The sequence below is a fragment of the Aethalodelphis obliquidens genome, unplaced genomic scaffold, assembly GCF_003676395.1.
Source record: "Aethalodelphis obliquidens isolate GAN/ISIS:26980383/991018 unplaced genomic scaffold, ASM367639v1 scaffold8, whole genome shotgun sequence".
NCBI lineage: Eukaryota > Metazoa > Chordata > Mammalia > Artiodactyla > Delphinidae > Aethalodelphis > Aethalodelphis obliquidens.
This window is the reverse complement of record NW_020837952.1, coordinates 17665529-17688984: the sequence shown is the minus strand read 5'-3', so window position 1 is coordinate 17688984 and position 23456 is coordinate 17665529. Positions and strand designations below refer to the sequence as shown.

At 41.2% G+C, this 23456-nt stretch overlaps 1 protein-coding gene and 1 pseudogene across 1 annotated transcript in view; both read right to left on the bottom strand.

Moving 5' to 3' along the window:
• YEATS4 (YEATS domain containing 4) overlaps nt 1-23456 on the bottom strand; it is a 134396-nt gene that overhangs the window by 60382 nt on the left and 50558 nt on the right. The window lies entirely within an intron of this gene.
• Nucleotides 7586-10160, bottom strand: LOC113620736 (60S ribosomal protein L23a pseudogene; annotated as a pseudogene).

Sequence of the window (23456 nt, the reverse complement as noted above, 5' to 3'; positions counted from 1 at the left end):
GCTCAGTAGCTCAGTAGTTGTGGCACACCGGCTTAGTTGCTCCACGGCATGTGGGACCTTCCCGCACCACGGCTGAAATCCGTGTCCTCTGCATTGGCAGGCGGATTCTTAACCATTGTGTCACCAGGAAAGCCCAACCCTCAGTTTTGATTAACATGGTATCTGACTATAGCACTCACTTTACTCTTTGTTATACCTGTCCTCCCATCCTGAGACACTTATCTTTCCTTGAAGATTTAAGCTGGTGGTTCACTGTCACTTCAGTACTATTCTTGTCATAATTCTTACAGATTTAGATATCCACTTACTGATGTGGTCTTTCCAATAACTTAGCTGCTAAGTTTTTGGCCTCCTCTTCTCCAATAACATTGTCTTCCATTTTAGCTACTCACTAACATGGTCATAATCTCTAGAATTGCACTGTCTAATATGGTAGCTTCTAGCTTCATGTTGCTCTTAATTTAAAATTTATTAAACTTAAATAAAATTTAAATTTTATTTCCTTAGTCAGCCCATTTCCAGTGACTGGTAGCCACCAGTGGCATATTAGACAGTGGATATAGAACCTCCCCATCATCAGAAGAAGTCCTATTAAATAGTGCTGCTCTAGATCTTGTCATTTACCCGTAAATGCAATTCCTCCATAGTGTCAGTATTAAGCATCACACTCTGACCAAGACTTTCTACTTTTTAAGCTTATTCCTGTCTCCAAAAATTTGTCAAATATACCTATACCTATAATCCATGATTCTTCCATCATTTTATTATCCCTAATCTGTGCCATGTTCTACTTCCATTATTATCTGACTTACATGACCAACCATTGTGATGAAACTTCCCTTGCATACACGTGTCTCTCTTGCTTTTTTTTTTTTAACTTGACAGATTCTGATTAAATCTAAATTTCTGCCTGTTTGTCACCTGGACACACCTAATTCTCCATTTCACTCTGCACCCACACCTCTGCAGCTGACTGTGGTGGGAGAAAAAAACCCACACAATCATCACCAACCTCACATAGGCCCTTAATTCTACTACCAATCAATATTGTTCCCTAGTGCATTCAATCTCCCATTCCTCTAGACTACTCATACTTTTCTCTAAGTTTCAAACCTCTCACAACTTCTCCCTATCTTCACTCTCAGTTGATGACTTGCATCTTACTTAGCTGAAAACTAGAAACAATCGAAAGAGAATTTTCCTATGCTTCCATAATCATATCTACCCACCTACCTGTACTTGTGACAATATGGTGTGCCTTCTCACCTGTTACTCTGAATAGACTGTCTATGCTCCTGATGAAGACCCGTCCTCCATGGAGCACTAGAGCCCATCCCCTCTAGCCTGTTCAGTACAGTAATTCTCTACTTTCTCTCTGGCATCATCAGTTTTCCCCCTCTTTACTGGATCTCTCTTATCATCATGAAACCATGGTTTTATTTCTCCCATCTTAAAAAAAAAGACTACTGTTGACCTCACTTTTCCCTCCAATTACTCATCCGTTTCCTTCCTTCCCCTTTTAGCAAAAGTCCTTGAAAGAGTAGTCTGCCTATATCCACTATCTCTAACTTCTCTCCTCCCACTCTTTCTTGAATCTGCATTGATCAGGTTTTGGTCCCACCATGTCATTAATTCTCTTGTCAAGATGACCAAAGATTTCCACATGACTAAATCTAATGGTCAATATCTGTCCTCACCTTGCTTGACCTATTAGCAACATGTGACATAGTTAATCCCTCCTACCTTCTTGAGACACTTTCTTTACTTGACTTCCAATCTGGTTTTCCCCCTACCTTACTATTTGCTCCTTCTCAGTCTCCTTTGTGGGTTTTTCCTTGTCTTTCTGACCTCTGAAAATTAGAATACCTGTTTTTGGATTTCTTCTCTTCAATGTACTCACATAGTGGGAGATTGAATTATGGTTTACAACTATTTGCTCCCTCCCTTCTATGAGAATTGTACATACATACCATTTGAATTGCCTTTTCTGTGCACAATATACATCCTTGTCCCAATGCAGGGCTGGGCTATGTGACTTTCTTTAGCTAATGGAATGGAATGGAAGCAAGTGATATAGCCACATGCAAAGAGAAGCTTTAAATTGAATTGCATTGCTTAGTTTAGCCCCTGTTGATTCTGCCCTTTGCCGTGAGTATGGCATGTGCTGGACAGTGGCTGTTTATTCAGTTTAGGCCCCAAATTAGAATACACTCTAATGAGACACATAGCTGACCCACAGCCTAGAGCAGAACTGTAATCAACCTGTCACCCACATGTGACAAGAGCAAGAAATAAATGTTTGTTGCTGTAATCCACTGAGATTTCAGAGTTGTTTATTACATCAAAAATGGTGACTAATAAAACTCCCTTTAAATTCTCCTGAATGCCAAGCTCATATATCCAGTTGCCAGCTGGGCATCTCCTCCTGAATATCGAAAAGGCAGCTCAAACTCAATAGTCCATAAATGAGCTCCTGATCTTCTCTACCAAATCTGGTCTTCTTGAAGCTTTTTCACTATCAACTTATGGAAACTCTAACCTTTTAGAAACAAAAAAACCCTAAAGTAACTCCTGATTTCTCACTTTTGCTTACATTCCATGCCCAATTTATCAACAAATCTTGTTAGTTACACTCTCAAAATAAATCCAGATTCTGCAAACTTCACTGGGACCACCTTAGCCCAAGCCATTACCATTTTTGTGTATTTACTGTTATAGTCATACCAATCACCACCAATGTCTTGGTCATTTTTGTTTTCTCCATCCAGAGTCCCAGCTCCTAAACATTAGTAGAGAAATTTCTTCTAGCGTAAGAAAACAAAAATTAACGAATAACTACCCAACAAATGCTACCCAACCTCAACATGGTCATAGTTACTCATGGATTATCTTTTAGTTTTTTCTAATCACTTTTTACCACCTCAGTATCACCTTAGCGCAAGCCACCATTATCTTTCACCTGAATTATTCTTTTTTTTTTTTAATTTAATTTTAATATTTGGCTGCGTTGGCTCTTCGTTGCTGTGCGTGGGCTTTCTCTAGTTGCAGTGAGCGGGGGCTACTCTTCGCTGCAGTGGTAGGCTTCTCATTGCGGTGGCTTCTCTTGTTGCGGAGCAGGGGCTCTAGGCGCGCGGCTTCAGTAGTTGTAGTACGCGGGCTTCAGTAGTGGCTCGCAGGGTCTGGAGCACAGGCTCAGTAGTTGTGGAGCAGGGGCTTAGTTGCTCCGCGGCATGTGAGATCTTCCCGGACCAGGACTCGAATCCACGTCTCCTGCATTGGCAGGTGGATTCTTAACCACTGCGCCACCAGGGAAGCCCCACCTGGATCATTCTGAAAGCCACTCAGTTTACTCCTCCCCTTGTCCCCAGAATGGGCCTTTTAAAGCAGTAAGTCAGATTGTGTCACTCCTTTGCTCAAATCTTTCCTTTTCTCAAAAGGCTTCCCACCTCACCAAGAGTAAAAGTCAAGTCCTTATAATGGTCTACAAACATCCTTTACATTCCGCACACATACATTCTCCACCTTGCTGTTCAAATCTCATGTCTTGGAGAACAGTATGGAGGTTCCTTAAAAAACTAAAAATAGAATTACCATATGACCCAGCAATCTCACTCCTGGGCACATTCCTGGAGAAAACCATAATTCGAAAAGATACATGCACTACTATGTTCATTGCAGCACTATTTACAATAGCCAGGACATGGAAGCAACCTAAATGTCCATCAACAGAGGAATGGATAAAGAAGATGTGGTATATATATACAATGGAATATTACTCAGCCATAAGAAAGAACAAAATAATGCCATTTGCAGCAACATGGACGGGTCTAGAGATTGTCATACTGAGTGAAGTAAGTCAGACACAGAAAGACAAATATCATATGATATTGCTTATATGTGGAATCTAAAATAAGGGTACAAATGAACTTATTTACAAAACAGAAGTAGAGCCACAGATGTAGAAAACAAACTTATGGTTACCAGGGGATAAGGGGGGCAGGGAGGGATAAATTGGGAGATTGGGATTGACATATAAACAGTACTCTACATAAAATAGATAACTAATAAGAACCTGCTGTATAGCACAGGGAACTCTACTCAATACTCTGTAATGGTCTATATGGGAAAAGAATCTAAAAAAAAAAAAAGAGTGGATATATGTAGATGTATAACTGATTCACTTTGCTGTACACCTGAAACTAATACAACATTGTAAATCAACTATACTCCAATAAAAAAAATTTTTTTAAATGTGTTCTTACCAAAAAAAAAAAAAAAAAAACCCAAAACAAAAAATCAAATCTCATGTCTTATGACTCATTTTCCCTATTCAGCTTTGGCCACACTGGCCTCCTTGCTGTTCCTTGAACATACCATTTATGTTCTACCTGCAGGGCCTTTGCGTTTGCTATTCTATCTAAGATGCTCTTCCCCCAAACTCCTCTATGGACTGTTTCCTGACCTCCTTCAGGGTTATACTCAAAAGTCGCCTTCCTTGACCACTATTTAATTAAATTAAATTAATTAATTAACTTATTTATTTGCTGCACCACGCCGCTTGCGGGATATTAGTTCCCCTGCAGTGGAAGCACAGAGTCCCATCCTCTGGACTGCCAGGGAATTCCCTTGACCACTTTATTTCAAACTGCAACCCTTCCCCAGAATTCCCTAAGCCCCTTCCCTGCTTTATTTCTCTCTATAGCTTTTATCATAGAGTATGTAAAATTTAATATACCTTCGCTTTACTTATTTATTGTGTTTATTGTTTCTCTCCCTATACTAGAATGTAAGCTTCATAAACTAAGAGTGGTTTTTTGGTCTGTATTGTTCACTGCTGTATCCTTTGAGCATAGTAAATGCCCAATAAATATGTGTTGAGAGAATCAGTATAACTAACGAAGTGTAATATCCAGAATATGTAAAGTACTACTACACCTCAAAGGAAACATAAAACCAACTGAAAAACTAGCCAAGGATATAAATAATGACTTCAAAGAAGAAATACATAATCAATAAACCTAAGAAAAGGGACTCAACCTCCCTAGTAATCAGTGAATTAAGCAGAATGAGCTCTCCTTTCATAACCATCAGATTTGCAAAAAGTTTCAAAATCTAACAATACCAAGCCTTGGTAAGGACTAGAGCATCAGGAACTCTCATGCACTGCTGGAACAACTTTGGATATTTGAAATATCTAGTAAATACTAGATATACACATGCCCTTCACCCAGCAATTCCAGTCCTGGATATAAACCCAAGAAATAAGTTCTAACATATATTTTTACAAGAGACATGTAACAGAATGTTCATGTTAGCATTATTAATAATAGCCCCAAATGAGAAATTTAAATGCCCATTAATAGTTTAATAAATACATAAATTTGGTACGTGCACACAGTGGAATATTGTACAACAATGAAAGTGAGTGAACTATAGCCAAACAACAATATGAAAACTACCTGAAACAACCAAAAAGCCAAAGTGTGACATCCTGGACAACGTAGTTCCCTGTGATACAGCACAGAGCGGGGAAAGGATGGGAGATGGTTCTGAGAGCAAACAGGAAACTGACAGGCACACATGGGAAGTTGGGTTTGAGTGCAGCTCCTCTTTTTGGTGAGACAGATGGGTGTGTGGTCCAGTCAGCCCATTTCCAGACAATCCAGAATAAGTTCCTGGAGTTATTTTTCATTTATCCACTTTGTCATTCTACAATATATTTCCCTGTCCACTCTTTACCTCCTCTATTCACCCACTCCAACGGTCACGCCTTCATTTATCAGATAGTACATTGGGTGCTATAGAGACTAGAAGGAAGTATAAGATGTGAACTCTGTCCTCTGGGAGTTTAGAATCTAGGTTTTATTTTGTGGGGGGCGGCGACAGAGCAGCTTGTGGGATCCTAGTTCCCTGCGCAGGTATAGATCCCAGGCCCTCCGAAGTGAGAGCACAGAGTTCTAACCACTGGACCGCCAGGGAATTCCCCCTAGAATCTAGTTTTAAAGGTAATACTGATGCTGAAGTGCCACATTCATTTGCTCATTAAAAAAATGTTATCATAAGGTAGTATACTAAGTATCCTGGGAACTTAGGCCAGAAAGAGATTGCTTCTGACTGAGGTAGACAGGGAGATTTCGAGGAGAGAGTCGAATTTCAGATATATTTTAGAAAATGGCTAAGGTTCCTGTGGGCACACATGGGGAAAAGCTCATGAATAATAATAACTCATGATGGTAGAGAACATAAGGGAGGTTCAGAAAAGGGCATCCAACAGGGGTGGATTGAAAGACAGCACAAATGTAGGGAAGAATAGGGAGAGAAGGGTAAAAAGGAAGGTTGAAACTGTATATCGAAGAATTTGAAAGGGATGCTAAGGAGTTTTAACTTCAATAACAGGTTTTGACATGGGAATAATTTGGTCAAAAATGTTATGGAGAAATAAACTGGCAGTAATAATGCAGATTAGCTTGGAAAAGTCTGTCTGAAAGCAAATATGTTTATTAAGAAAAAGAGATTATGTTAATTACTTCATGGGAATTCCCTGGTGGTCCATTGGTTAAGAATCCTCCTGCCAATGAAGGGGACATGGGTTCGACCCCTGGTCCGGGAAGATCCCACATGCTGCAGAGCAACTAAGCCTGTGCGCCACAACTACTGAGCCAGTGATCTAGAGCCCGCGAACCGCAACAACTGAGCCCACGTGCCACAACTACTGAAGCCCATGCACCTAGAGCTCCTGCTCCGCAACAAGAGAAGTCACTGCAGTGAGAAGCCTGAGCACCTCAACGAAGAGTAGCCCCCGCTCGCAGCAACTAGAGAAAGCCCGCGTGCAGCAACGAAGACCCAATGCAGCCAAAAATAAATAAATAAAATTTTAAAAAACAAGGTAATTTTTATTATAATTATTATATAAAAGTAAGTGTAATTAAAATACACTGTGTCTCAGCAGTGAACAATATTTACATGAACATAACAATGTAAACATGAACATTGAAATAATCAAAACTCCTATATTGGGAGGATGGAAGTACAGAGAAAGATGACTTCTCTTTTATGCTGGTTGAGTTTAAGTTATACCTGATGGGACTCCAGGTGGAAAAGTCAAAAAGCTATAGGATGTCAAGCTAGAGGTACACATTTTTTTAGCAATCTGCTTGAGCTGTGAATGTGGGTAAGATTACTAAAGTGGACAGTGTAGAGACCAAGTTGAAGACAAAGAGCAGACCTATGACCCTCTTTACAGTCCAATGAAAGCATTCAATAAAGATGTAAATAAGCAGTTAGAGGGAGAGGTACTTGAAATAAGAAACTTTATGGAAGAAAGGGGAAAAGACATTCTTGAAAAAGGTGTAATAATATAAAATATTTCAGAAAGCTCAAGGAAGATGAACAAAGTCTCTTGATTTTGTTTTTTATTCTTTATTTTTATTATTATTATTTTTTGCGGTACGCGGTCCTCTCACTGTTGTGGCCTCTCCCGTTGCGGAGCACAAGCTCTGGACGCGCAGGCTCAGCGGCCATGGCTCACGGGCCCAGCCGCTCCGCGGCATGTGGGATCTTCCCGGACGGGGGCATGGAACCCGTATCCCCTGCATCAGCAGGCGGGACTCTCAACCACTGCGCCACCAGGGAAGCCCTATTCTTTATTTTTTAAATATGGGTGAAAAGATATATTTAGAATTAGCCATCTGGACTCAGTTTAGATGATCCCAATTTTGTTGGCAATATTCAAGGCACCATAGTCAGGAGCCAGTGGAACATATGCCTTCTTCTTTCCTTTAGGCCTGATGAGAGTGTTGACCTTGGCCACATCAGTGTCACAGAGCTTCTTCACAGCCTGTTTTATCTGGTGCTTGTTGACCTTGACATCCACAATGAACACAAGTGTGTGTTATCTTCTATCTTCTTTATGGCTGACTCAGTGGTCAGGGTGACCTTGATGATGGCGTAATGGTCAAGCTTGTTTCTCCTGGGTGTGCTCATCTGAGGGTATTTGGGCTGCTTTTTGAGCTGCAGTGTCTTAGGCTGTTGGAAGTTGGATGACATTCCTTTCTTCTCTTTTATTGTGTCTGTGGATGTCTTTCATCACTGCCTTCCACGCCTTCAAAGCCTTTGGCTTTAGGAAGGTAAAGAGCAGGGACTTCCGTCTTTGCTTTCGGCACCATCTTCCTGAAAAGCCAAAGGCTCTTGGTTTTCGTGGTAAGGAAGTCACTAGTGACCTTCTACAGAAGAGTTTCGTTCAGTGGCGGGGGGAAGAAGAATTAGGGAATAGGGTAAAAGGCAGCAATATGAGAGTCTTAAAAACTTCTTGGCATTACATGGGGCCAAAGTATCACTCCAGGCATTGGTTATTTACTGATTGGAAAAAAAGTGTATCATAACTTAACAGTGGGAAGATCTGGCTGTTGCCTCCTTAAATCAGTAATTAACGTTAGCATCACTAAAAGTGAGACAGTTAGAAGTGATGTGCATAAAATGTGATGCAATATAAAGCACACAGCACTAACTATGAATATTCCCAACGAAAATATTTAACTTGAAATCAGCCTTTATATCTCATCTCCATTTTATAGAAAATACAGGGGTAGATGAACCTCTAATGACACCAAACAATCAGACAAATCCAGAAAGTGGGACATTAAATAGGGACAATGGGCCCAGTCTCTTCAACAACTCAATGACATAAAGAGAGGGTGGGAAGCACTGTTGAAATCAAAAGAGAATTAAGCCATCCTAAGCAATGCATCGTCTTTAATTGAATTTTACTTGAAAAAGACAGCTGTAAAACACATTTTTTGAGATCACTGGGAAAATTTAAATATGATGTGTTATATAAAATGAAGGCTTTATTATTAGTTTTGCTAATTGTGATAACGATATTTTTTTTTCTGTACGCTAAACCTAACCCGTACTGTAACCCTCACCCTAACACTATCCCGTACCCTAAACCATACCCTACTCCTAACCCGTACCCTAACCCTAACCCGTTACCATACCCTAACCTGTGATGATATTTTTAAGAGATGCATTCTAAAGTTTTTAGGGGTAAAATGTCAAGATGTCTATCATTTGATTTAATATTTCAGGAGAGGAAAGATGAAGAAAATATGGTCAATTGTTAAATCTGGGTGCAAGAATATAGGTATCTATTATGGTATTCTACTTTTCTGTATGCTTGAAAATTAAAATAAACTTAGTGGTAAAAAGAAAGTGATGAAGTAGTAGCTTGAGGCAATAACTGAGTCCAGGTTGCTTTTACTGTGGACATGTTTGCAAGCTAAAGGGAAGGAGGAAATACAGAGAGAGAGAGAGGAACAGATGGAGCAAAGCCAAAGAAGAAATGGGATAGGATGGAATATAAGGACACGTGAAGAGTTTAGACCCAGAAAGGAAGATCAACACCTATTCCTCGGAGACAAGAGGGAGAAAAAAATAATGAGTGAAGAGATGAGAACTTTCTCAAGCGGAGATAGCCAAAGTGGGGAATGGCCTTCCACTGGAGGAAAGCTAAAGGCAGACTAAGAATAGTGAAGGTAGATTTGGGAACTTGAGGAGAATGAGAAAGTTCTGGAAATGCTGCTGGGTAACTTCTGTAGGGATGCACTTCTGAAGAGAGGTGTTACCCAGATGATGTTAGATAGCATCTATTTATAGTACACCCAGTCTGCATGATTTTATAATTTCCTTCAGGCATGCTCATCAACCTGGAAATGGAAGAAAAACCAGAGAATGCTAGATCTTTCCTGAAGTGGAAGAAGGGAAGGTGACAATCCCACAAATCAAATAGGTGAGTGTAGGTGTTCCTAGGTTTTTAATAAGCCTGTACATAACTAGCCGCTCATAGGAAACACCCTGTGTGGGGCTTTGAGTCCCCACAAAGACAGGAAGGATATTAATAGACTAGCACAAGAAGGGATGAAGAGGCTAGGAAGTCATGTCTGCTGTGAGTGAAGTTGTGGGACAAGTAGAGGGAATGACAAGTAGTAGTCATGACAGAGAGCAGAGAGGGTGAACGTTTGAAGAACAAAATTCCAAGTGGTGTTGAGGTCCCAGGTATGGCCATACCGATTCATGACTGAAGTAGAAACTAGTCAGCCAAGGGACTTCCCTGTGGTCCAGTGATTAAGAATCCGTCTTGCAATGCAGAGGACGCTGGTTTGATCCCTGGTCAGGGAACTAAGATCCCACGTGCCACGGGGCAACTGCACACCACAACTACTGAGCTCACCTGCTCTGGAGCCCACGCACCACAACTAGAGAGAAGCCTGCGTGCTGCAAGAAAGAGCCTGCGCGCCACAACAGAAAGATCCCACGTGCTGCAACTAACACCCAACACAGCCAAAATAAATAAATAAATATTTTAAAAAAAAGAAAACTAGTCAGCCAAGTTATTAGAGGAAAATGCACTTGGATGTAGTTGGCAGCCTCTAAGATCGCCCCCAAACATCCTCCTGCTACTTGCACCCTTGTGTAATCCCTCCCCTTGAGCGTAGATTGGATTTAGTGACTTACGTCTAACAAATAAAATAAGGCAAAAATAATGGACTGTCATTCCTGAGATTACAGAAAGACTCTGGCTTCCATCTTGCCTCCCCTTTCTTACTTTTTCACTTGTTCGCTCTATGAAGCCATATTGTGAGCTGCCCAATGGAGAGACCAACCAGGCAAGTAACAGCCCATGAAGACACGAGGCCCACCATAAGTCACACGAGTGAGCTTGGAGCGGCTCCTCCCCAGCCCAGCCTTAGATGACTACAGCGCCAGCTGACACCTCGATTGCAGCCTTATGAGAGACCCTGAGCTACAAGATCCAAATAAGTCTTAACCAGATTCCTGATGCACAGAAACTGTGAGATAGTGAATGTCTGTTATTTTAAGCCAGTAAGTTGGGATGATTTTTTATGCAGTCATAGATAACTAATACAACGGGTATTGATATCTTAAGGATAACAGGAGACAAGATAGAAAGGAAAACTGTGAGCCACGAGCAGCAGTCATCATAAGGATGTAAAGCAGAGCTTCTCCAACTCTAATGAGTACACAAATCACTTGAGAGTCTTGTTAGAATTCTGATTCTGAGTCAGTAGTTCTGGCACCTGAGGGTCTATAGTTCGAACAGGTTCACAGGTGATGTTAATGCTGTTAGTCCTTTGAGAAGTAGGGATCTAAAGGATCAGCAGAGATACTGATTTTCTGATAGCAGTATGGGTAAAAGGTGAGTCAGGAGAGTCCAAATCAATATGCTTGTGTAGGGGGTCAAATTGTTGAATAAAACAAGGAAGCAGGCTAAAGCACACAGAAGCCAGGGCCTAAGATGAGGCCAGAGAATAACAGAAGGATCAAATGAGTAGATCAGTCTGTGAGAAAACGTAAAGCATCAAGTATTGCGTAACACTGGCTTTTCTGGGTTCCCCATGGTATAATGTTTGATAGGTCTCTCCCCGTTAGGGAATGGGATTCATTCTTCTCTCTCTCTCTCTCTCTCTCTCTCTCTCTCTCTCTCTCTCTCACACACACACACACACACACACACACACATATATATACAATTGCTCTTAATATCTATCTACATCCACTTAATAAAACCTGATGTAGAAGGTCATTAGGGTAGAGGGAGAAAGAACTTCATTCATTCACTCATTCCTTCATTCACTTAGCAACTCTGCACTGAGCACTTATGTGCTAGGCATTGAGGAAACAAAAGCGGACAGGGACCCTGTCCCTGTCCCAACTATCTAAACAGCAGGGGAGACAGGTATATCAAGAAGTACTAGAATACGAGTGATTGGTGCTATAATAGGTATAAAAGTTATGCTAAGCTGGCTGGGTGAGTGATTAATTTTTCCCAAGGGCCCAGGGGTAGAAGAAGTTTCACAGAACAGGTAAGGTGTGAACTGGACCCTTAGAGGAATAGACATTGTTAAAGGGAATCAGGGAATTCTAGGCAGGTCAATTTATAAACAAATCTCTCTGAGACCCCCTTCCTCGTACCAATAATTTACACAGCAACAGACTTCTAGTCTTTGTTTGGTTTCCTTTGTGGGAAGAGAACTCACAAACGGGCCAACATAAATATCACCCCACTTGGCCTCTACATTTCTCATTGTAAATGATTAAACTGATTTTCTGATACAAATCAGATTCACCTGAATTTGGGATGCATGAGTCAGTTTTTCTTAGGTCCTGACCAATCCAAGGTAAGCCAAGATTGAGGATCCAGATTTACAAAGACAGAAAACCCAGAGAATCTAGAAGGGCAACATCTTGACCATCAACCCACTCCTCACCTGTACACAGTGAAACGATAAACCTAAAGAAGATTCAATTAGTGATAATATTGTTTAATGAAAGACACAAACAGCACATACTGTAAGATTTAGGGTCAGGGGAAGAGTCCTGAAAGAGAACTAGGAAGAGACCTAATGAACACATTTGAACAGATACTAAACTTTGGGTACTTCAGCCACGTGGGTGCACTAATAGGGGGCTTCAGCACCATGCTTTTATGCCTTTGACGGTGACAAATACCAATAAAGAGAAGAGAACTCGGTGAAATGTTCCTGGACCCTCTTTGTACATAACATCAGTTTGACATCACACACTAATGTTCTGCTTGATCAAGTCTGACCAGTTTCTCTCAGTTAATAGGGCAGTTCTTTACCTGCTCTGTGACTTCTCAGTGGTTTTGAGCTACTGCTCAGCAGTCCCTGATGTGACCACGGGCCAAGGGTGTATATGCATCTACGAGCACACTAAGTACAGCCATAGGCTGTGGGCTGCCTGCCCCATCCCCATCCTGACTTGAATTGATGCAAACACTGACATCCCAACATAAAAAAATCTGTCACCGTGTCCTTAGCGCAATCTGTTGTACTGGGGTCTTAAGTTTTTAAGTTCTGCTTCTAGTTTTCTCTTCATTGTATAAAATCCCATGTGAGTGCCCCCAGCAGAAAATTCCAAGGGCATTATTTGCCCTGTTTAAATTTTTATGTCACACTTAAACAGAAAATCTGATTCACATACAATACCAAACATTTTATTACTATCTAGTCTTTGTCAGTATGTACATGTGTATATTTACAGAGGTGAAAGCAGGGTGTTCATTATCCTGTTTGTTAAGTTTATTTCACATTTCCCACCTTTAGACACATGCTCATGCCTCAACACAGACCAGATTCTTGTCATTTAAAGTAGGTACTGAGTATTCCAGTGTATTGATAGAGCAGGTCTTGCTTAGCCCTGCCCTTTATTGTTGGGTTTTGGTTTGTTTCCAGTTTTTTAATATTGTGAATAAAGCTACTACATACATCCTTGTACAAGTTGTCCTTTTCTTCTTTTTAGGTTATTAACTTATAACACGTTTCCCCAAGGAAGGATTAATGAGCCAATGGGGGGACAGTGAGGAATCACTGAAGGATTATAAGCAGGGAAAGGGTATGATCAGGTTTTCATCTTTAAAGTATCTGTCCAGTGAGGGTAGTACCTACCACAGGGTTACTGTGAGCATTAAGATAAGGACAAGAAGGTGAAAGACCAGTAAAGAAACTCTGCAGATACAGATTATTATACTCAGAATTTGGGCAGCAAGTCTATCTGCCAAAGTCTAATCATAGTTAATTGAAGATTATTGATTAATTTAATCCCACACTCAAAGTGTTTTTCTTGGGTTCTTATTTTATCTTTGCATGCTAAGGATAATGCCGTGCCATGAGAAGCAGTGAATCCCAACAAATAAATATTCAAAATCGACCCATCCTTTATCCTGTGGGCAAATACCTGCTTTAGGAACCCAGGCCTGCCTCAAAAGCATGGAGGTGGCCCACTCTGAAGCATGACAACTCCTGTGACCTGACAAAGAGAAAGGAGACATTATCTAGTCTAGACACCGGCTTAAGGGACAGCGCCTCACATTTCTCTTCTCTCTTTTCATTTTATCCATTGTAATCCTCTTATTATATTTAAGTCCTGTTTTTGTGTCTCTCTCTTTTCTTAAATGCTCAAAATTTCCTGGCTTCACCATCTCTGGGCTCTATTTTCTCATCTGGAAAATAAGGAGGTGAACTTGAAGGATGTCGTCTGGTATTTGGAGCTCTGACCTCAGGGGTTCTATGGTTCTGTCCACTCTCTCTAGATGCCAAGGCCCAGTGTCTTGTTGCTGCAATTTCCCCACACCATGAACCACTGGCTCTTTAAGAAAATCTTTGTCAGACTGTGGCATCCCAATCACCTTAAAGCATGCTAAAAATGCAGATTCATGGGCTCCATGCCTGCAGAATCAGGATCTTAGGGGTAAAGCCTGGGGAAGCTGCTTTTATTTTATAAAAGACAAATATGTATTCAATACAAATGGTCGCTGCCTTAGAGGAACACCTCCCCTGCAACTCCCTTCACCTTCTAGTCACTACCTCTTATTTTTCAAGGTTCTGCCCTCTAGAACAGGTCAAAACAGTCACATCAGAATCATATCAAAGACAACAGGTTCAAATGATGGGATTGGCAGGCATTAGATGCATAAAGAAGGCCTTTTTAATCCCACTGATTCTCAGTCCTACCTCATCTGCAATTGCCTACCCTACTACCATTAAGGTTGACACTAAATGTGACATTTCAAGACTGTCATGGATTGAATTGTGTCCCCCTCAACCCTAAATTTATATGTTGAAGCCCTAACCCCCCAGTATCTCAAAATATTCATATGAACTTATTTAAAAACAAGGTCTTTACAGATGTGATTGGTTAAGAGGAGGTCGTACTGGAGTAGGGTGGGCCTCCAACACTATATGACTGGTGTCTTTATAAAAAGGGGAAATTTAGACCCAAACAGACAGAGCACACAGAGAAAACACTATGTGAACATGGAGGCAGAGATCAGGGTGATGCATCTACAAGTCAGGGAAAGCCAAAGATTGCCACCAGGTGCTAGGAGAGAAGCATGGAACAGATTCTGTCTCCCTGCCAACATCTTAATCTCACTCTTCTAGCTTCCAGAACTATAAGACAATAGAGTTTTGTTAAGCCACTCAGTTTGTGGTACTTTATCATGGCAGCTCTAGCAAATGAATACCCAGACCTTGGTTACGTTCCTGGCTTAGTCACAGCAACTAGGCTATTACTTCAGCTACTCTGGGCTGGGCTGTGCCATCTCATCAGAAAGACAGAAAATAGGCTGTGTTCATTAGAAGATGAGTGTTGAATGAGATCTGTGTGAAAGCACCTGTGAAGTATTGACTGTTAGTGATGTTATTATTTACCAAGTGGCCAACTGGGAACTGCTTTGGGAAAATCATAAAGGAATTCCTTGGTAACCAGGACTTATTATTCACTATGTATAAAGATAGGCACCAGATTGTAGGTGCCTTCAATTATCCAAAATGTGCTGTTAGCATAGATGAACTCCCTCTGCGCTTGTCCAAAGGCAATCCCTCTACTTGTACATACCAGACTGCATCCCCTCTCACCTAGTCAAGGACATCAATCTAGCATTTTCCCCTTTCCCTTCTAAAACGTTCAGTTTTCTCCTCCCATCAACATATAAACATGCTATTATTTCTCTCAGCTTAAAAAAACCCTTCTTTAACCCTCCTTCCTCTGTGAACTACCCCTCATATCTTTCCTCCCCTTTGCAGCAAAACTTCATGAAGGAGTTGCTATAACCCTTGTTTCCAGTTCCTCTCTTACCATTTTTAATTTTTAGGAAACTTTACTTTAGACATTCAGAAGTGTGCAGAAAATCCTAAGTGCTCAGTTAATTTTCGCCAAGTGAACAATCCTGGTAACCAACACCCAGATCAAGAATTAGAAGATCATCAACACACTTGAAACTCACCACCTGACCCCTCCCAGTCAGTAACCCCAAGGTAACCAGCGTACTTACTTCTAGCACCGTTGATTAGTTTTCCTGTTCTTGAACTTAAGACAAATAGAATCATGCAGTGTGTACTGCTTTGTATCTGGCTTCTTTCCCTGAACACTGTATTTTGAAAATTAGTCCATGTTGTTATGAATAGCAATAATCTACTCATTCTGATTGCTCTAGTCCAGAGATGGGCAAACTTTTTCTATAAAGGACCAGATGATAAATATTTGAGGCTTGTGGCCATAGGACGTTAGCACAACTACTCAACTCTGCTGCTGTAGCCCACTAAAGCAGCCATGGATATTATGTAAACAAATGGTTGTGTCTATGTCCCAGTGCAATTTGTTGAAAATAGGCCCTGTGCTGGATTTGACTCTCAGGCTGTAGCTTGCTGACCCCTGCTTAGTCTATAGTATTCCCTTGAATGAATATGCTATAATTTATCTACCCATTTGAATATTGATGGGTATTTGTGGAATTTCTAAGTTTTGGTTATCCTATTTCATACTTCTTCTCTTCTTGTGCTTTTAAGTTAACTTTATTGAGGTATAATTTATACATAATAAAATGCACCCATTCATTCATATACATATATATATATATATACATATATATATTCCAATCTGGATTTTCCCCACCACTCCAGTAAAATGTTTGTTAACAAAATCACCAATGATCTCCATGTTGGTAAATCCAATGATCATTCTCGGTCCTCATCTTACTTGACTTTTCAACAGCATTTGACATTGTTGATACCCACCTCCTCCAGGACATAATTTCTTCACTTGGTTTCCAGAATTTAGCATTTAGGTGGCCCTCCTACCTCTGGTTATTCCATCTTGGTCTCCTTTTTCAAATCCTCTTTTTCTCACAATCCCTTAATGTTGGGGTATTAAGACTGAAGTCATACTACCTGGACTTCTTCTCTATACAAACTCACTTCCTTCGTGGTCACAAACAGCCTTTGGCTTTAAATATCATCTGTATGCCAACAACTCCACATTTACCTCCATTTATCTCCAGACCAGACTTTTCCTCCGACCTCCAGACTTGTATATCCAACAACTTGCCCCACATGCAGTCTTCTCCATCTTGATGGTTATAGTCATCTGACTCATCTTTTTCTTTCTTTCTTTCTTACACACCACATCCAATCCACAGCAACTCCAACTGGCCCTACCCTCAAATTCTACCCAAAATCTGAGTACTTCTCACCACCTCCACCGTTACAATCTGGTCTGTGCTAGCATCCTCTCTCTTCTTGATAACTGAAATTGCATTCTCTCTGGTTTTCTCATTTCCACTCTTGCAATCAACTTGCAACACAGCAGTCGAAGTGATCTGGTTATAACATAAGAGAGAACTTGTCACTCCTTTGCTCAAAGCTCTTCTAATGGAATCCCATCTCATTCAGAGTAAAAGTCCTACAGTGTAAAAGTAGAAGCCCCGACAGTGGCCTATGAGCCAGCACATGATCAGGTCCTTGCTACCTCTCCTGATCTTCCATGGTCCCCCGCCCCGCCATCCTTCACCCACTGCTCTAGCCACCCTAGCTTTCTACTATTCCTCAAACATACCAGGCACACTCCCGCCTTGCTGTTTCCTTTGCCTGGTGTGCCCTTTCCCCAGATGTCCACTTGGCTGATCCTTTCAATTCCTTCAAGTCTTTGCTCAAATGTTACCTTCTCAATAACATCTACCCTAACTATTCTACTTGAAATTGCAACTATCCCCAAACACTTTCAATCCCTCTTATTCTGCTCTACTTCTTTTTTTTCCCATAACACTGAAAACCTCCTCATATACACCATATAATTTACTTATTTATTATGTCCATTGCTAATCATCTATCTCCCCACACTAGAGTACAAGTCCCATGTGGGCATGAATGTCTGTTTTTCTCACTGATGTATTTCGATCTCCAAGAACAGGGCCTATCACACAGTAGGCACTCAATAAATATTTGCTGAATGAATGAATGATTTAGAAAATGGGTATTTCTATTTCTCTTTAAAAAGCATTAGTCTTAGTTTTTTCTTGCAAATCCTCATCTTGGATTGGAATCTAAAGGACTCATCTGTCAAGTTCCCAGTGAGTGGTTTGGCAATTATATCAACTACAAGCAGGTCCTCTTAGGTCAATAGACACCTGAGGCTATTTATTTTATTGGTGAAAGCTTGGTGTGAGAGCATTTTGGTCCAGTTCACGAAAGCAGCAGTGTTCTAACCAGCAGCTCCAATAAATCTTACACATTCTTGAGCCCATAAGTCCTGGCTTCTTGCCTCTCTACACATCCATTCATCCAACTAAGAAGAACCTCTTGTTGGAGCACACAGGGGCACTTGATTAGTATGAGCTATGGGAAGGAGCACAATCTTCTTTCCTTTCTGTCCTGGGGACAAGACTTCAGACAACCAACTCTTTGCTCAGGACACACGGACTCTGATGAGAAAGACTTTACATCTCTTTCCACATATACCAGATGGTTTGCCCACTGTCCAGAGACAGATAATGTTAACACACAGAGCCCTTTACTGATATAACCTTATTCCAAGGCAAGCTGTGTTTACTTCTGGAACTGGCAGTTACTACATGGCCATCAAAGTCTATAGAAATTAGTAGGCTGAGAGATGGTTCATTCAAAATAGCATGTTTCCTATAATAATTTTCTGATTCCAATCTTCTTACCTATATGTTTTGCTCATCCACTACACTAGCAGTTTCTCATAGCTGGGACTATGGTTTATTAATTTGGCAGCAAAGTATAGTAGTTAAGGGCATGAACTCTGAAGCCAGATTGTGTGGGTCAAGTCCTCGCATTAACACTAGATGTATGAGCCTGGGCAAGTTATTCAAACTCTTTGTGTCTTGATTTTCTGCAATGTTAAATGAGCATACTAACACTACCTGCCTCATGAAAGTGTTGAAAGGATAAAATGAATTGATATATATATAGATCACTTAGTACAATACCAGGCACACAGGAAGTATGAATAGATATAGATATAAATATAGATATATAGATAGATATGTAGTATAAATATATATTCATATATGTGTATATATGTATATGTACATATATATATATGTGTGTGTATATCCTCATTTTTGTAACCTAGAAGCCCTTTGTGACTTGGCAAGGTGACAGAAATTATCCAAGATTGTCTTTCAGTGTGACCCCTGCATTGGAATCAGAATGAACCAGCTGTTTGGTGAAAAGATTCTAACAAAATGGTAAGGAGAAAAATCAATTTGACCCTGTGTATACCAGAATGCTTTTTGCCTTCCAGCAGGGCTGGGCCAATCCTGTGAAATAAGCTCTCCAGAAGACATCCTGGAAGGGAGACCTCAGAGGACTAGGGATTTTTGTGTGACATCACCAGGGTGTGAAGGAGGGGAAGTAGTGGCAAAGTTTGGGATAAGTTTTTCATTTGCTTCCTCCCCATCCCCCCAAATGCATATTAAATCTTTGTGATCATCATATTCATACTTGAGTACTGTAAGCTTAGCCTATATTAGTTAGATCCTTTAAGGTTCGCTATTGAATAAATTGTGTCCCACCCCCATCCATATGTTGAAGCCCTAAGCCCCCAGTGTGATTATACTTGGAGACAGGGCTTTTGGGAGGTAATTAAGGTTAAATGAGGTCATAGGTTGGGGTCCTAATCTGATAGGATTGTGGTCTAATAAGAAGAGGGAGAGGGCTTCCCTGGTGGTGCAGTGGTTAAGAATCCTCCTGCCAATGCAGGGGACATGGGTTCGAGCCCTGGCCTGGGAAGATCCCACATGCCACGGAGCAACTCGGCCCGTATGCCACAACTACTGAGCCTGTGCTCTAGAGCCCACGAGCCATAACTACTGAGCCCGCATGCCGCAACTACTGGATCCCGCACGCCTAGTGCCCGTGCTCCACAACAAGAGAAGTCACTGCAACAACAAAGAGTAGCCCTTGCTCGCCACAACTAGAGAAAGCCCGCACAGCAATGAAGACCCAGCACAGCCAAAAATAAATAAATAAAATAAATAAATTAAAAAGAAAGAAAGAAAGAAAGAAGAGGGAGAGAAATGTCTCTCTTTGTGCACCCAAAGTCCTTGTGCGGACACAGCAAGAAAGTGGTCATCTGCAAGCCAGGACAAGAGCTCTCACTAGGCACTTAATTGTCCCACACCTTGGTCTTGGATTTCCCAGCCTCCAGAATTGTGAGAAATAAATTTTTGATGTTTAAGTCACATAGTCTATAGTATTTTGTTGCGGCAGCCTGAGCAGACTAAGACAGGTTGAAGCAGAAAGCATGCCCAGATGACCTCTGATAGCGGGGGTTTAGTGCTGGGATTTACGGAGCAGCATGAGGTGCCCTCTGTTACCTGGGCAGCCATTCTTGGTCACAGAGCTTCCTAGACAGGGATGATCTGTAGGCTCATGGAGAAATGAAACAAAGGCTCAGCATGGATTGGATTATTGCCTACTCTTTTATTTAGTATTTACATTTCCTGGTTGACTCCATTTGTCACTGTCCAATACACAGTGTCCTTATTAGGCAGTCTGACACCAAGCTTTTTTTGGCCTCCTTCTGACTAGCTCATTCCCATGGGACTCTGGCTCCAACCAAGTGTAGCTGGAGTAGTAGGGTTGGTTTCACATGGCAAGAAATAGAACAGCTTTATTCAGAACAGACCACAAGGGGCCTGTTTCTCAGAAGGGGGCTGTAGAGCTTCAAGGGTTTCTCCTTAGTGTAGAGTCTGACCCTTTCTATAACAGAGCTTGAAAACAGTAATTCTGAGGTAAGCTGTCCTATAATACTTGTATGGTTTTCTAGGGCTGCTATAATGAACCACGACAAACTGAGTGGCTTAAAACAACATACATTTATTCTCTCACTATTCTGGAGACCAGAAGTCTGAAATCAAGGTGTCAGCAGGGCCATGCTCCCTCTGAAGGATCTAAGGAAGAATCCTACCTTGTCTTTTCAAACTTCTGTTGGCCTCAAGCATTCCTTAGCCTGTGGCAGCATAACTCTAATTTCTGCCTACCTTCATCCTCAAATGGACTTCTTCTCTGTGTGTATTTCTTGTGTCCTCTTGTATTGTCGTAAGAACATAAGTCATGGGATTAAAACCCACTGTAATCTAGTATAATAACCTCATCTTAATTAATTATATCTGCCAAGATCCTATCTCCAAATAGGAGATAAGGTCACATTCCGAAGTTCTGGGTAAATATGATTTTTATTGGAGAGGGGCACTATTCAACCCACTATATTGCTTTAGTTAAGATTCTTTAGTTGAAAATTACAGAAAAACACTTGAGCCATATTATGCAAAACAACAACAACAAACAAAGAAAGAAAACAACAAAGGATTTTATTTATAGGACACAGGAGTGTTTTATGGAAACAGCAAAGTAGTCAGGCCTCGGGAGGAAGAACCCAGAACTGTGCAGCTATCAGAAGTATTAACCTCTCTCTCTTCCTCTCATCTCAAACTCTTCCTGTCTATCAGCTTCATTCTCTCCCTAGACCGGCTTTCTCGGCATCTCCATGCCTTCAGCAGGCAGCAGATGGCCAATCCATTGCTCCAGAGTTTACATTTCTGTTCAAATGCTCAGTTCAAACTGGATAGTCTTGGTCCCAATTCTAAATTCTCAGAAGAGAGAACCTGATTGGTCCATCTAGGATTAGGTGTTCAGTCCTGGTCCAATCAATTGTGGGTAGGTGAGTGGGGTGATGTAGTAAATCCAGCTGGGGACCTGGAGTCATACTAGTGGATGGAAAGGCAACCCTCAGAGAAAGATGAGTCATTGTGAGCTGGGTAGAAAGCACAAAATAGTCTACACTTATCTTGTGTTTCATAGCATTTAACAGCATACAAAGTGTTTTCATGTACTCAAATCTGATTTGTGCAAATACATCTGGAATAGGCATAATTGGCATTCTGCCCATTTTACAAATGCAGAAACAGACGCAGAGAGATGAGACTACTAGCCCATAGAGATGGTCAGTGTCAGAGACCAGACACAACATTAAGCCTTCTGACTCTTGGCCTGACGCTTCCACCTCGCCACACAATACAGAAATGTAACTGTAGTTTTTACTGCAACCAAATGTCGCTTACGCAAAGTTATTACCCAAGTTTACGAATGTGCTTTCAAAAACAAAAATTTAGGGCTTCCCTGGTGGCGCAGTGGTTGAGAGTCCACCTGCCGATGCAGGGGACACGGGTTCGTGCCCCGGTCTGGGAAGATCCCACGTGCCACGGAGCGGCTGGGCCCGTGAGCCATGGCCGCTGAGCCTGCGCATCCAGAGCCTGTGCTCTGCAACGGCAGAGGCCACAACGGTGAGAGGCCCGCGTACGGCAAAAAAAAAAAAAATTATTAGTCTGATGCTCACAGCCCTTCTACTCTTGTCCAGCTCATCCAAAGTTTTCCCCACATCTCATTTTCCTTCTTCTTTCCCAGTCCACAGTTTCTTCACAGTTCTAACCTCCTCCACATCATTATTCTCCCAGAAAGTTTTCACTAGGATTTAGTATACTAAAAGAAAAAGGGAAATCATTTTCCTTTTAACATTTAAACTCAAATCCCTCCTCCTATGCATTCTAGGGTTCCCTTCTTACTGACTCTGGTGTCCAATCAATTCACAGTGTTTGGGGAAATGTGGCTGTTTTGGGGATACACATTTGTAATCCTTTTATTCATCTTATATTTTCTCTGAGGCTTGTTTCCCAGAGTCACCGGTTCAGGCTCCCTCTTCTCATTTGCTCACTCACTGGATTCCCTTGACCTCTTCTCATTGGCCTCTTAGTGAATGATTTTGCCTACTGTTCACTGAAACTCCGTTCATTACCTTGGCCTTGTTTAATTCCCTTGAACTTTCTGTCTCTATTTTATATCCACCTTCTTTCCATTACCTCAGGGAAAAATCATTCCTCTTCTCTTTAGAGATAAAAGTTTTCTCTCCTAAAGCTTCCTAAAGCCATTAACCTCACACAATTTCTTCTTTCTAACCAAATTAAACATTTCCTTCCCAACAACCTCCTTCTCTTTAGTTTTCATTTTTAGCTTCTCAGTTTCTTTCTAGGGAAAAGAAAGAAAAGATAAACCAATAACCCAAGACTTTGATAGGCCCTGCTGTCCCTTTCTGTCTTTGTAGTCCTACTTCTTCTTCTTTTAAATATTTATTTATTTGGTTGCACCAGGTCTTAGTTGCAGCAGGCAGTTTCCTTAGTTGTGGCATGTGAATTCTTAGTTGTGGCATGCATGTGGGATCTAGTTCCCTGATCAGGGATCAAACCCGGGCCCCCTGCATTGGTAGCATGGAGTCTTATCCACTGCGCCACCAGAGAAGTCCCTACTGAAGTCCTACTTCTGAAGTAATCGGTGTTTGCCCACTACCCTCATTTTGCCCTCCTCATCCCCTCCCTGTTTTCAGTCTTGCATCCCTCTCCACAGCTCTGTTGAAACTTCACTTTTTTTTTAATGTCCTCCATTTATCTCCTCATTGATCATGTTTTCATTTAAATAGTCAAACATAGTTATAATACTGCTTTAACATTCTTGTCTGCAAATTCTATGCATCTCTATCATTCCTGAGTCTGTTTCCTT